Here is a 13,210-nt window from a genome sequence, read left to right as displayed (position 1 = left end):
TTTTAGTAACTGGACTAAAAAGTGGCAACAAACAGCATATACTCTAATTTGAGATAAAAGGAGTATGATCAGGATCTGTTAGAATGCTTCATGTCTTTGGATGATGTGGAAGAAAATAGAAAAATCACAAATGGACTAAAAACAGAAAATGCTTTCCAGCATCCGTGATCCAGCATCCAAAATGATTTCCAGCATATGAACCAGCATCTGTTACTCAATGATAGCGGTGGGAAGGACTCATCTAGTTTCTAAAGTTTAGGTTGCTCTTAGTCACAAATGGACTCTGGATTAAAAAGGTTTGATCGACCAGATGCTTGTTCCGTTCTCCAGGCTTATTAACCTTCATCCTTTTTGCTTCACACTGTGTTTCAGTTAGCCATTGACCCATGAACAATAGGAGCTTTAGACAGACTAGAATTAACGGGTTATGTTTTGCATGGACTGAATACCTGTTGCTGTTCAGTTGCAGTATACATCATCAGATAGAACGCTGTAATAGGCAAATGAGGCAGCAAATTTTCAGACAAGGCCCCACAAATGATCAGATAAGCTGTTTTATTGGTGTTGTTTAAGGAATAAATATTGGCCAGGGAACAAGGAAAACTCTCTACTCCTCCCTCTATGTGACAAGATGGGATCCTTTACCTCCAGCTGAGGGCAGACTGGATCCCTGCTGAACATCTCTAAAGGTCAGCACCTTTAACAGCGCAATGCCCTATGTGCTGTTTCTTCAAAACGTCACCGTGTGATATTTCAGCCCCTTTTTGAAGCTTGCCAGAAACTGTTTCGAGCACACCCCCCCCACCCTGTCTTCTCTACCCTGTCCAATCTTTACAATACATAATGCCACAAAACTCTGCCAATTGAGAAAACAAGGTCTATCCCTGTCCCAGCCCTAAGCTATTGCGGTCCACCAATACCAAAAATAACGAGGGAGAAATGAGAGAATGAGCAAAAGCTTGCTAGAAATATAAAAACTGATTTTAAGAGTTTCTGTAGGTATTTAAAAAGGAAAAGAGTAACTAAAGTGAGAATAGATTGTCTAGGGTTTGGGGAATTAATAATGGGAAATAAGGAAATAGCGGAAGCATTGAGCAGGTATTTTGTGCCTGTCTTCACTGTGGAAGGCACAAATAGCATCCCATAAATACTTGGAAATCATGAGGCAAAACCGAGGAAGGAACTTAAAATAACTACAATCACCAGGGAAAGGGTACTGAGGAAGCTATTAGAACTAAAGGTTGAGAAGTCTCCAGGACCTGACAGACTTCATCCAAGGATCATAAAATAAATGGTTGTGGAGAAAGTAGATGCATTGGCTGTAATTTTCCAAAACTCCCTAGATGCTGGGAAGGTCCCATCAGATTGGAAAATAATGAACGTAACACATGTATTCAAGAAAGGAGGGAGATAGAAAGCAGCAAAGTACAGGCCAGATAGCAAGACAGCTATCATAGGGAAAGTGCAAAAATCTATTATTAAGGAAGTTATAGCAGGGCACTCAGAAAGTCTTAATGCAACCAGGCAGAGTTAACATGATTTTATGAAAGGAAAATCATGTCTGATTAATTTGTTAGGATTCTTCGAGGAAGTAACAAGCAACATGGATAAAGGGCAACCTGTGGATGGTGTGTACTTTGGTTTTGAAAAGGCATTAGATAAGGTGTCACATCAAAAGTCACAACACAAAATAAGAGCTTATGGTGTAGGGGCTTTGCTTAGCCAGCAGGAAGCAGGGAATCAACATAAATGGATCATTTTCGGGTTGGCAAGCTGTAACTAGTGGAGTCTCTCAGGGATCAGAGCTGGGGCCTCAACTATTCACAGTCAATATCAATGACTTGTATCAACGTGGGAAAGCAAGTTTTGAAGAGGACATAAGGAACCTGCAATGGGATATAGATAGGTTAAGTGAGTGGGCAAAGAATTGGCAGACGGAGTAAAATGTGGGAAAATGTGACCTTATCCACTTTAACAGGAAGAATAGAGAAGCAGCGTACTATTTAAATGCAGAGAGACTGTAGAACTCTGTGGGACAGAGGGATCTGAGTGTCCTAATACATGAATCACAAAAAGTTAGTATGCAGGTGCAAGTGATTAGGAAGGCAAAAGGAATGTTGTCATTTATTGGAAGGGGAATAGAATATAAAAGTAGGGAAGTTTTGCTACAGTTGAATCTATCCCCCACTGAGTTCTGTTACAATCTTGTGCGAAAAGGCAAATTACTATTTTGTCATGTTTTGAAGCAGCAATCATCATTCCATTTCGTTAATGTGTTGATCACACCACAATGAAACTGGTGAAATGATTATTACAAGTTTATTGAGAGAGGCAATCTTCAACTTAATTACTGGGAAATCATAAATCAAGCACCTAGGATTGAAGTAAGGGTCATGGTAACATCTGAAACAAAAACAGAAAATGCTGGAAAAACTCAACAGGTCGGGCAGCATCTGTAGGGAGAGAAACAGAGTTAACATTCAAGTCCGTATGACTCTTCTTCAAAGCTGAAGAGATGTGGAAATGTGATGATATTTATATTGTTAAGGGGGGCGGGGCATGTGGATCTGGATAGAAGGCCAGCAAAAGGAAGGATTGACAAAGAAGTCATGAACTGAAGGACAAAGGGACTGTTAATGGTAGTGGTCAGTGCTAAAAAAGGTGCTGATAGTGGCATAAAGGTGAGAAAGCAGAATGTGATAAGAGCAGAACAAGGGTAGCACTGTGTGAAAGAACATCATGGAACAAGTAACAGTTGGCCCTTTTGGGGATGGGGTGAGGGGAGGGGGCAGCAGTGGGGAAAAAAGGATAGAAAATGGGATAGAAGGGGGGGATAAAAAAAGGGGATAAAACTACGGATAAATGAATAAAAATTAAAATTAAAATGGATAAAAGGTAAACATGAATGTAGAAAAAAAAGGGATTTAGAAAAGGGGGTGAGGATGGTGGAGAGAGTTCCTGGTCTAAAGTTGTTGAACTCAATGTTACATCCGGAAGGCTGTAAAGTGCCTAATCAGAAGATGAGGTGCTGTTCCTCCAGTTTGCATTGAGCTTCACTGGAACATTGCAGCAGGCCAAGGATGGACATGTGGGCATGAGAGCAGGGTGGAGTGTTGAAATGGCAAGCGGCCGAAAGGTTTGGATCATGCTTGCGGACAGACTGGAGGTGTTTCGCAAAGCGGTCACCCAGTCTGCGTTTGGTCTCCCCAATGTAGAGGAGACCACATTGGATGCAACGGATGCAGTAGACTAAATTGAAGAAGGTGCAACTGAAGCATTGCTTTGCCTGAAAGGAGTGTTTGGGCCCTTGGGCGGTGAGGAGGGAGGAGGTAAAGGGGCATGTGTTGCACCTTCTGCGACTGCGTGGGAACGTGCCATGAGAAGTGGATAAGCTGTTGGAGATGATGGAGGAGTGGACCAGGGTGTCCTGGAGGGAATGGTCCCTACAGAATACTGACAGGGGTGAGGGGGGGAGGGGGGTGGTGGTGGTGAGGAGAAGATGTATTTGGTGGTGACATCATGCTGGAGTTGGTGGAACTGATGGAGGATGATCCTTTGAATGCGGAGGCTGGTGAGGTGAAAAGTGGGGACAAGGAGGACCCTATTGTGGTTCTGGGAGGGAGGGGCAAGTGTGAGGGCGTAGGGGCAAGTGTGAGGGCAGAGGTGCGGGAGGTGGGTTGGATATGGCTGAAGGCTCTGTCAACCACAGTGGGTGGGAAACCTCGGTTAAGGGAGAAGGAAGTCATGTCAGAGGAACTGTTTTGGAAAGTGGCATCATCGGAACAGATGCAACGGGGGGCGAAGGAACTGAGAGAATGGGATGGAGTCCTTACAGGAAGCAGAATATGAGGAACTGTGGTCAAGATAGCTGTGGGAGTTGGTGGGCTTATAATGAATATTGGTGGACAGTCTATCACCAGGAAAGCAGACAGAGAGGTCAAGGAAGGGAAGTGTCGGAGATGGACCATGTGAAAGTGATAGAGGGGTGGAAATTGGAAGCAAAGCTGATAAATTTTTCCAGGTTTGGACGAGAGCATGAAGTGTCACTGAAACAGTCATCGATGTACTGATAAAAGAGTTGTGGGTGGGGCCCTGAATAGGACTGAAATAAGGAATGCTTCACATACTCCATGAAGAGACAGGTATAACTGGGACCCATGTGGGTACCCATAGCCGCACCTTTTATTTGGAGGAAGATGGTAACATCTTCCTGGCTTCAAGTAGCTTATTTTGAGAAAAGAATAGATTGAATCTAGCTTTGAAGCCTTACTGGTTTAGATTAATTTTTACTCTTTAGGAGGAACTCAAATGTTCACAAGTTCTCATTCGATATAATTACTGTTGCTGTGGTGCTCTAATTATTTGAAAACAGATGCTGACTAAATGGTAACAGCAGGCTACAGGCGTAGAACTAGAGGTTTGATGACTTGGAAAGGTTTTTTTTCTATAGGGCAATATCAAAGTTCTGATCTTATGTTGAATAGTTTCTGTAGGAAAATGTGGAATATAGAAGCTGCAGGTCTCTCAGTTTGTGAAAGGATTTTTTTCCTCCTCCCTAGTCTAGAGAAGTGCTGCACTGTGTCGGAGGTCCTGTTTTTCAGGTGATGCATTAAACAGGGGTCCTGATGGTTCTCTGAGCTAGAGATGGAAATCCTCTTTGAAGAAGAGGAGGAGGATTCTTCTGGTGTCCTGGCCTTGCATTCATCCCTCAACCAACAGCACACAAAAAAAGATTGTTTATTTAGCTCATTACTGTTTGTGGGACCTGAGTGCAAATTGGCTCCTGTGTTTGCCAAGATTGCAATAGCTTCTACACTTCAAAGGCACTATGTTAACTGTGAAGTGTTTTGTAATTCCCTGAGAATGTGTAAGGCACCATATGATTGCTCGTTTCTCTTCCGTTTTGATATTGATATAACAAGGGCTCTCGCTTGTGGAGATTTAAGATACTCCGTCAGCCCAATGCTGTTCTTATCTTAAGCCAGTAGCAGATTATACAAGAGGGACAGCTATCTCTCCATTTTTATTTGTGGTCTTGTCTTTGCTTGTTGCCTTCCTATGCGGTTCTATAGGGGGAATGGGAGCTCAATATGTGTACACTGGATGAGTATAAACTGAGATCCTACAAATATAGGACACAGCTCACCAGAGGATCAATGCAGTATGCCACTTGTCATGTCCTAAGACATGAAATAGATCATAAACGGTTAAATCAAACTTTATCTTCTTACTTATTTGAAAAGTGGTCTTTGCTGAACCAAAAGATAACTGCTACAGGTCACATGATACACAAATTGGCTACAATTCTGGAAATTTTCAACAGCATTACGGGACAAAAACTCAACCCTCATCCTTATGGGATCTCACACTTCTCGTGAGAACACATTACAATCAACAAACAAGGGATCAACAAACTGTCCATCTCCTCAGACTGGCCCTATAATAAAGGTGAAGCCATCGAAACTTGCTATCCCTGCAGAAACAGTAAAAGCCACCATTTACCTCCTAAGGTGGTCAATAAATTTTGATTAGAGGCATAGAAACTGTTTGTTAGCTTACAACTGACTCATTAAAGGGCAACACCACATGACCTAAGCTTCTGACCTTTAGAAAGTTTTAATATTACAATTTCCAGACTCATAGCTTTGTCTGCTGTTTAAACTCCAGCCTGCAAACATCAAAGCAGGACTCCAGGCTGACCAACAGTCTGCATCAAGTCTAAGCCTCCTCTAACCCTGCTTCTCGGGAAGCTTCCTGCCATCGCCTGTATACCAACCTCATCTCACTGCATCACTATTCAACTTTAAAGGAATTCTGCAAAATCCTGCTTCGGCTAGCTGAACTGTAGCTCCTCCATGAAGAAACCCTCACTGGACTCTGACTCTCTGGACTCTGGCAATCACGTGAACAGATATCTACATCTGTGGTGCTTTTTCTTTAAATTATCCATAGTTGTAAAATTCCTCATAAGAAGGCATAAAACACCTCATAGCATTTAAGAAGCATATGGATGTGCACTTGTGATGCCATGGCATACAGGGCTATGGGCCTAGTGCTGGAAAATGGGATTAGAATAGTTGGGTACATGTTTGACCGGCGCAGACTCGATGGGACAAAGGGTCTTTTTCTTTGCCGTAGACCTCTATAGCTATGACCCTATGACTCCTCTTTCCTGTCTTCTTAATCTGTGCTTGTATGTGTGTGTATGTGTATGAAATTGTAACTATTCCCCAGGTTTGAATGTGTGAACAAACTGTGCTCCGGATTTAAACCTAAAGAGAGTTTATTGTGGGTCACTTTAAAAATTGACCTCACAAACAGATGGTTTGGGGAAACACGCCACAACCTATTTCAAAAATTAAAGCACATCTGTTGTGGACAGGTGGCAAAAAAATAAGAGTTCAATTTTGCCTCCCTCCCCTATCTATGACACATGATTCAAATATACCTCTATTAAAAAGTCCATAACTTGGGTTTTTTTATAAAATGAACAATTTATTGTTTTATGAAGCACATGTGCCTGAGGACAGTGTCACTGCTGATGATTCAGTATTCTCCAGATGTTTTTGTACAGTTTCCACCTAGATATCAGCTTAATCTGGGCACAGTCAAATGAAATAGTGCAACAGATCATGGAATTTTAAGCACAAGTGAGTTGTGCCCATTACCACTTTACGTTGGAGTCCCTGCCATCTTTATTTATTGGTTCAACAGTCCATTCATCTGAAAGAGCCCCTGTCCATGAAAATACCCACTCCCCAAGGTCGGAATGGCGAGTTTGCCCTGATTGAGCCTGGGCTTTTGTCACATGCCCAGGTAATCGGCTGCGCAGGCACCCATGGTCACCTGAGTATCCAGTGTTCATCAGACCAGCAGTTAATTGCATCCAGTTAAAACATAAGACCAAGAACATTAAATCAGCCAATACATGTGCCCTACTTTTCGTTACTACAGATTAATTCATTTACAAAGTTGTAGAATAACGGATTTCTTGGTAATCCCATTCCTCTTTTTGTTGCTGGAGGATGCTCAGTTCCAATCACAAACTGATTACGATCGCTTGTGCTGCTAGATGATACAGAATCACAGAACTCACAGAGTTGTTACAGGAAAGAAGGAGGCCATTCAGCCCATCGTGTCTGCACCGGCTTTCCAAATTTGCAGTTCACTTTGTACGATTCCCTTGCCTTCTCCTGTAACCTTGCACCTTCTTCCTTTTCAACCTGCCTCCATCACACTCTCAGGCAGTGCCTTCCAGACCCTAACCACTCGCGGTGTGAATACATTTTTTTCACATGTCGTTTTTGCTTCTTTTACCAATTACTTTAAATCTGTGCCCTCTCGTCTCAATCCTTTCACGAATAGGAACAGTTTCTTCCTATTTACTCCGTCAAGACCCTTCATGGTTTTGAATACCTCTATCAAATCTGGTTCATGCAAGATGTTACGTTCGGCCATATGCGTATGAGTTTGCGTGGAAGCATCAGTGAAACTTCATTTCTGCTAATACTGTCCCGAGTGGAAACTCTACCTTGGATCCCGACAAAGGCACAGAAGAAGAGGCCTTTAGCCTAGGCTCCCCAAAAATGGACCTTGGTATCAGTTTGGGAGGAGAAAACACTGAAGTTATGTGAAGGAACAGCTAACAGTCAGTAACAGAGCACTCTAAGTTGCAAGGGCTCTTGATGAGCACAACATGTAGGTGTAGAGACAATACCATCTCAAGCTAATGAATTGATTTACATTAAAGGACGGAGATCTCTTTTCTGACTTCTTTGATCTCGCTGCTCCCCAACTCTGTACGCTCTCCCAGCCCTACAACCCTCTGAGGTCTTTACATTCTTCCAATTCTAGCCTCCTGCTCTTCCCTCATTTTCAGCACTCCGCCATTAGAGGCTGTGCCTTCAACTGCCTAAGCCCCAAACACCAGAATTCCCTCACTACACCTCTCTACCCTTCTCTCCTCCCTTAAGATGCTGCTTTAAATTATCCTTGTAACCGATGATTTAGGTTACTCCCCTAATATTTCGTTCTGTAGCTCAGTGGCAAATTTAATTTGGTAAAGCTCCTGTGAAGTTCCTTGGGACGTTTGACTACATGAAAGGAGCTATTTAAGTGCAAGCTGTGTAGAATTTAAGCGAAAGTGTGTAGACTGTAAGTTAAAGTGTCGCCCTCCGTTCTGTAGCCTCTTTATAATATGAATAGACAACAGTCTACTGTTTAAAATATAGATCTAGTCGGCAGTCACACCTGTCAACTCAGGAAAATGAAAAAGATTGGTCAAAAATCATAACTTAGAAGGACTATTATCTAAGGGCATGGCACTGCTTCTCACTTAGGTGCAAATTAAATTCGAACGTCTACAATTAAAGCCTTGGCCTGAACAACATTTAATGTCTTGAACTTGATATTGGCACAGCTGCCAGAGCTTTCTGCATTGACTCAAAGGCCGCTGTCAAGTGCTTATTAATGGACAGCATAATTATAGTGACAGCACCATTGCTGATTTAGATTTGAGCGAATTATGCAGCAAATGCTACAATTTGGGAACAATGAGTTTTATTTTATCGCTCAGTAAACCTTAATGAGCAATTAAACACAGCTGTTTCTGTCAAAATACATGGAGCACTTAAGACCCTATAACTGGCAACTTTGGAACTTGCACTTATTGCAAATTAAAAAAAAGAAAAGAAAGGCTTGCATTTATGTAGTGCCTTTCACAAGCTCAGGGCCCAAATTAAAACAATGAATTATTTTTGAAGTGTCGGTATCATCATCTGTCCCTCAGTTCAAGAATGATGTCTGCTCAGAGTCACAAGTTTCTGCCATGTGTCTTCAGGTGACTGAAAAGACCAAGTCTTGACCCAATTCATTAGACAGTTGGAGCAGGATGTCCCACGGGGTCAGGGGATCCTGAGAGCTGGATTTACTTCTGTATCTTTCCTTCTCTGCCGCCATTTTGTCTCATCATTAAGACATTGTAACTCAAAGCGTGATGCAGCTTGATGGACAAGTTGCTGCCATTTTGAATGATCGGTAGCAAGCTCCTCCCTGTCATTAATGCCAATGCTGCCATGCTCCCTGGAGAGCTTCAGAGTGTCTTCTTTGTTGTCTCATGCAAGGTTGGTCATTTGAGAGTTGAGAAAATGGGACCTGGTGGGGGAGATGGTTTTTCAGCCACTGGGACACAGTGTTCAGTCCATCGAAGTTGATTTTGCAGAAGTTTTGCCTGAATGCTTGTGAATCTAGCTTCAAGAAGGACACGAGCCTTTGTTCAATGGCCCTCCCATTGAATCCGGAGGACGCGGCAGAGGTGTTGCTGATGGAGCTTTTCTGGCACTTTTATGTGTTGCTGATCACAGTTAAGGTCTCAGTGCAGCGCAGGACCATGTTAATGATAACTGCCCTGTACTTTTGTTGACTTGTCTTTGTGGTCAAACACTTAGTGCTGTAGTTTTTAGAAGGCTGAGCTAGTGCAGCTGATCTGGTGTTGGCCCTGCTTCTCAATGGTGGCCTTTTGATAGAGGTGTCTGCAAAGGCAGTGCATTGTAGTCACTGTTGTAATATAGGAAATGTGGCAGCACATTTGTACACAGAAAGCTCCCACATACAGCAATGTGGTGTTCATCGAGTGATAAATGTTGACTCCGGGGATAACTCACCTGCTCCTCTGTGAAATAGTATCAAGCTATCTTTTAAGTTCCTGTAAGAAGACAGTCAGGGCTTTAGTTTAGAGTCTCATCCAAGAGGCAGAACTCCTGCCTTTGCTGCACTCCTTCAAGTATTACACTGTGGTGTCAGTCTTGTTTATTTTTGTGCTGAAGTCCTGGAATGGGACTTGTACCCACAATCTTCTGACTCAGAAGTGAGACTCAACTGAGCCAAGACTGGTGGATAATGGGCATCCCTTTTCATCCAATATAAGTGACTGCCCATTTTAAACAAAGGCATTTTAAGTTTTGGGAACTGCAGCAGCATGATCGTTTCTGAAGCCACAGATTTAATAGTATCAGCAAATGATTGTAACAGTTTACATTTTCCCTCGAAGACAGCAACTTTTTTTAACATATATCAAATCTATTTCCGTTTACAATGTATCATACAATCGTTCAAAATACCAAGTTGTGCCTTAAGGTAATTGTTGGCATCATTCATTACAATCTCCCAGGGAGGCTGTGTAGTTCCCAGAGACTGAATCTGCCCTGAGAAAGTTACTTAGAGCTCTCTCATCTTCTAATTCTGATGATGCTTCAAGTGATAAATGAATTTGATAAATGGATTCCGCCTCTGGTGGGGGAAATCAAAAACAGAACAGCTCAATCTTAAAATTACAGCTAAGGTATTCTGTGATGAAATCAGGAAGCACCTTTGCTCACAAGCCGTGGTAAAAATCAAGAACTTCCTTCCACCAAGGTCAGTTAAAGCACATACAAGACTGAAATCAGGCAGGCATTTATTAGGTAAGGGAATGAAGGGGTATAGATCAAAGACAGCTAAATGGAGCTGAGGTATATCAGCCATGATCTAATTGAGTGGCAGGGCAGGCTCAAGGGATTGAATGATCTAATGCTATTCCGATGTATCTAAGATTAAAGGAACAGTCTAACAGCTGCTGGGGCAAGATGGTGGCACAGTGGTGATGTCACTGAACAAGCGGTCCAGGCTCATGCACAAGGAGCACACGTTAAAATCCCAACATGACAGCTGATGGAATTTAACTTCAATTTCAAAAAAATCTGGCATTGAAATGATCATTGATTGCTGTAAATAATCTTCTTCAAGAGAAGGAGATTTGCTATCCTCACCCAGTCTAGCTCACATTTCACTCCAGATCCACATTAATGTGGTTGAATCTCGTCTGCTCCCATACGAACATAGGGCTAAGGAACAGAAACAGGCCAACTGGCCCTCTGAGCCTCCCAGTATCTAGCCTATTCTGTCTCCTCAGGACCTTATGGGCAGAACTTTACGGCCATGTTTCAGCGGGGATGGGGCCGTAAAATGCAGCGAGACATTATAAATGCCATTGACTTAAGCGGGAACGTAAAATCCCGCTGTCATAAAATTTCGCCCTATGGGCAGAATTTTGCCCTCGGTGATTTGGGGGCGGGGCCCACTCGCCGAGGGGAAAAGGACCGGAATGCGTCGGGAGGAATCCCCGACGTCATCCCGGTCCCTTTAAGTATTCACGAAGGCGGGCGGACAGCTGATTTCGCTGTCCGCCCGCCGACCTGTCAATGGCCAATCAAGGCCATTGACAGGCTAATTCACCTTGTTAAAGACCCTGCCCGGCCAATCTTAAGGCCGGCGGGCAGGCCAGAAGCCCCAGCGGGCTGCAGATTATTAATGAAACTTCATCCACTGGCGGGATGAAGTTTCATGTCCATTTTTTTATCAAGTTAATAAATTTTATGTGTTAATTATTAACATGTCCCATCTTGTGTGACATTGTCACACGAGGGGGACATGTTAATAATTTTAATATTTATCTATTTTTAGAGTTTACTTACCTCTCACGGATTTCCCTGAGACAGGAATCCCTCCCCCCCTGCATAGCGCTTCCTGTCAGGCATTAATTGGCCCGACCACTCAAAATGGCGGCGGGTCTCGTTTTGGCGGTGGGGGTTGGCTGGCCCCCGCCGATGAGCCAGGGGGGCCCACCCACCATCCGAGGGCAAAATTCTACCCTGTATGTTTCAATAAGATCACCTTTCATTCTTCTGAACTCCAATAGGTATAAGCCCAACCTGTTCAACCTTTCTTTATAAGATAAGCCCTTCATCCCAGGAATGGGCTGAGTGAGGCTCCTCTGAATTGCTTCTGATGCAATTATTTCTTTTTCAAATAAAGAGACCAAAACTACACAGTACGCCTGATGTGGTCTCAGCAGGGCCCTATACAGTAAAACGTATCTACTTTTATATTCCATTCCCCTTGCAATAAATACCAACATTCCATTTGCCTTCCTAATCACTTCCTGTACCTGCACAATAACTTTTCCTGATTCTTGTACCAGGACGCCCCGATCCCTCTGTCCCACCGATTTCTGCAATCTTGCTCCACTTAAATAATATACTGCTTTTCTATGCTTCCTGCCAAGGTAGCCAAGTTCACATTTTCCCAATGAACATTAGGGATGGACAATGAATGCCAGCCTTGTCAGCAATGCCCATATCCCATGAACAAATGAAAAAAAATCTATAATTCACTGTCGTTACTTTCCCCCTTGTCCTTCTTTCAAAGCACTGTGGAAAGGTTCCATACCAGAGCTCTAATGAATAGTTCACTTACTTGCAATTCCCAGGGGTCTCATGGTGCAAACTAAATCAGGATAACATGCAAAAAATATGGGGGAGAATTTTCTCCCTGTCGGAGGGGGCGGGGGGGGAGGGGGTGTTGTGCGGGGGCGGGCACGGGCAGAGGTGGGCATGTAGCTGATTGGCCCCCCCCGATCGGTTGGGCACTGCCATTTTATGGGGGCAGGCCAATTAAGGCCAGCCCAGCATGACGCGCACCCAGAAGCACTCAGGGCTCCCTTTGCGGGCAGGGGGGTGTGTTGCCGGAGTCAGGGAGTGCGCTCAGGGACCTTACTTTCACTTATAAAACATTAAATAAAGGTTTAAAAAACAATTTAAGGACATGTCCCCCCCCGCCATGTGAAACTATCATATGAGCTGGGACACATCCATTAATTTTATTTAAAAATTTTCAAACACTTTAAAAACTTGCATGAAACCTCATCCCGCCTGTAGGTGAGGTTCCACGAAAAATGCGAAGGCCGCCTAGGCTCTTCGCCTGCCCCCCGACAACCTTAAGGTTGGATGGGCAGCTCAGCTAATTGTTTTATTGGCTTTTTAAATGGCCTTAATAGGCCTTTGACAGTTCGGCCGAACTGAAAATCTAAATGACATGCGGTGACATTGGGACGCATGCCCGACATCACTGCGCGTCATTTTACACCTCGGCGAGTGTGCCCCGCCCCCGCTCGCTGAGCCGAAGATTCAACCCATGAGCTTTCTTTCCCTCACCAATTAAAATGAACATCCAGAAATTTGGATAGGTAAGGTTTAAAGCTCTGTTTTATTTATTCGTGGTATGTGGGTGCCGCTGACAAAGCCAGCATTGATTACCCATCCCCAGGTGCCCTTCTTAAAGAGGTAGTGGTCCGTTTTCTTGAACTGCTGCAGTCCGTGTGATGCAGATGCGATGG

The 13,210-nt window shown here is 43.5% G+C and overlaps 1 protein-coding gene across 1 annotated transcript in view; it reads left to right on the top strand.

Moving 5' to 3' along the window:
• Positions 1-13,210, top strand: part of LOC121284659 (contactin-associated protein-like 5) — a 1,009,875-nt gene that overhangs the window by 863,761 nt on the left and 132,904 nt on the right. The gene's annotated exons all lie outside the window — the stretch shown is intronic.

The sequence above is a fragment of the Carcharodon carcharias genome, chromosome 12, assembly GCF_017639515.1.
Source record: "Carcharodon carcharias isolate sCarCar2 chromosome 12, sCarCar2.pri, whole genome shotgun sequence".
Classification (NCBI taxonomy): domain Eukaryota; kingdom Metazoa; phylum Chordata; class Chondrichthyes; order Lamniformes; family Lamnidae; genus Carcharodon; species Carcharodon carcharias.
The sequence above is the reverse complement of the archived record's forward strand: the minus strand, read 5'-3'. Positions and strand labels throughout refer to the sequence as shown.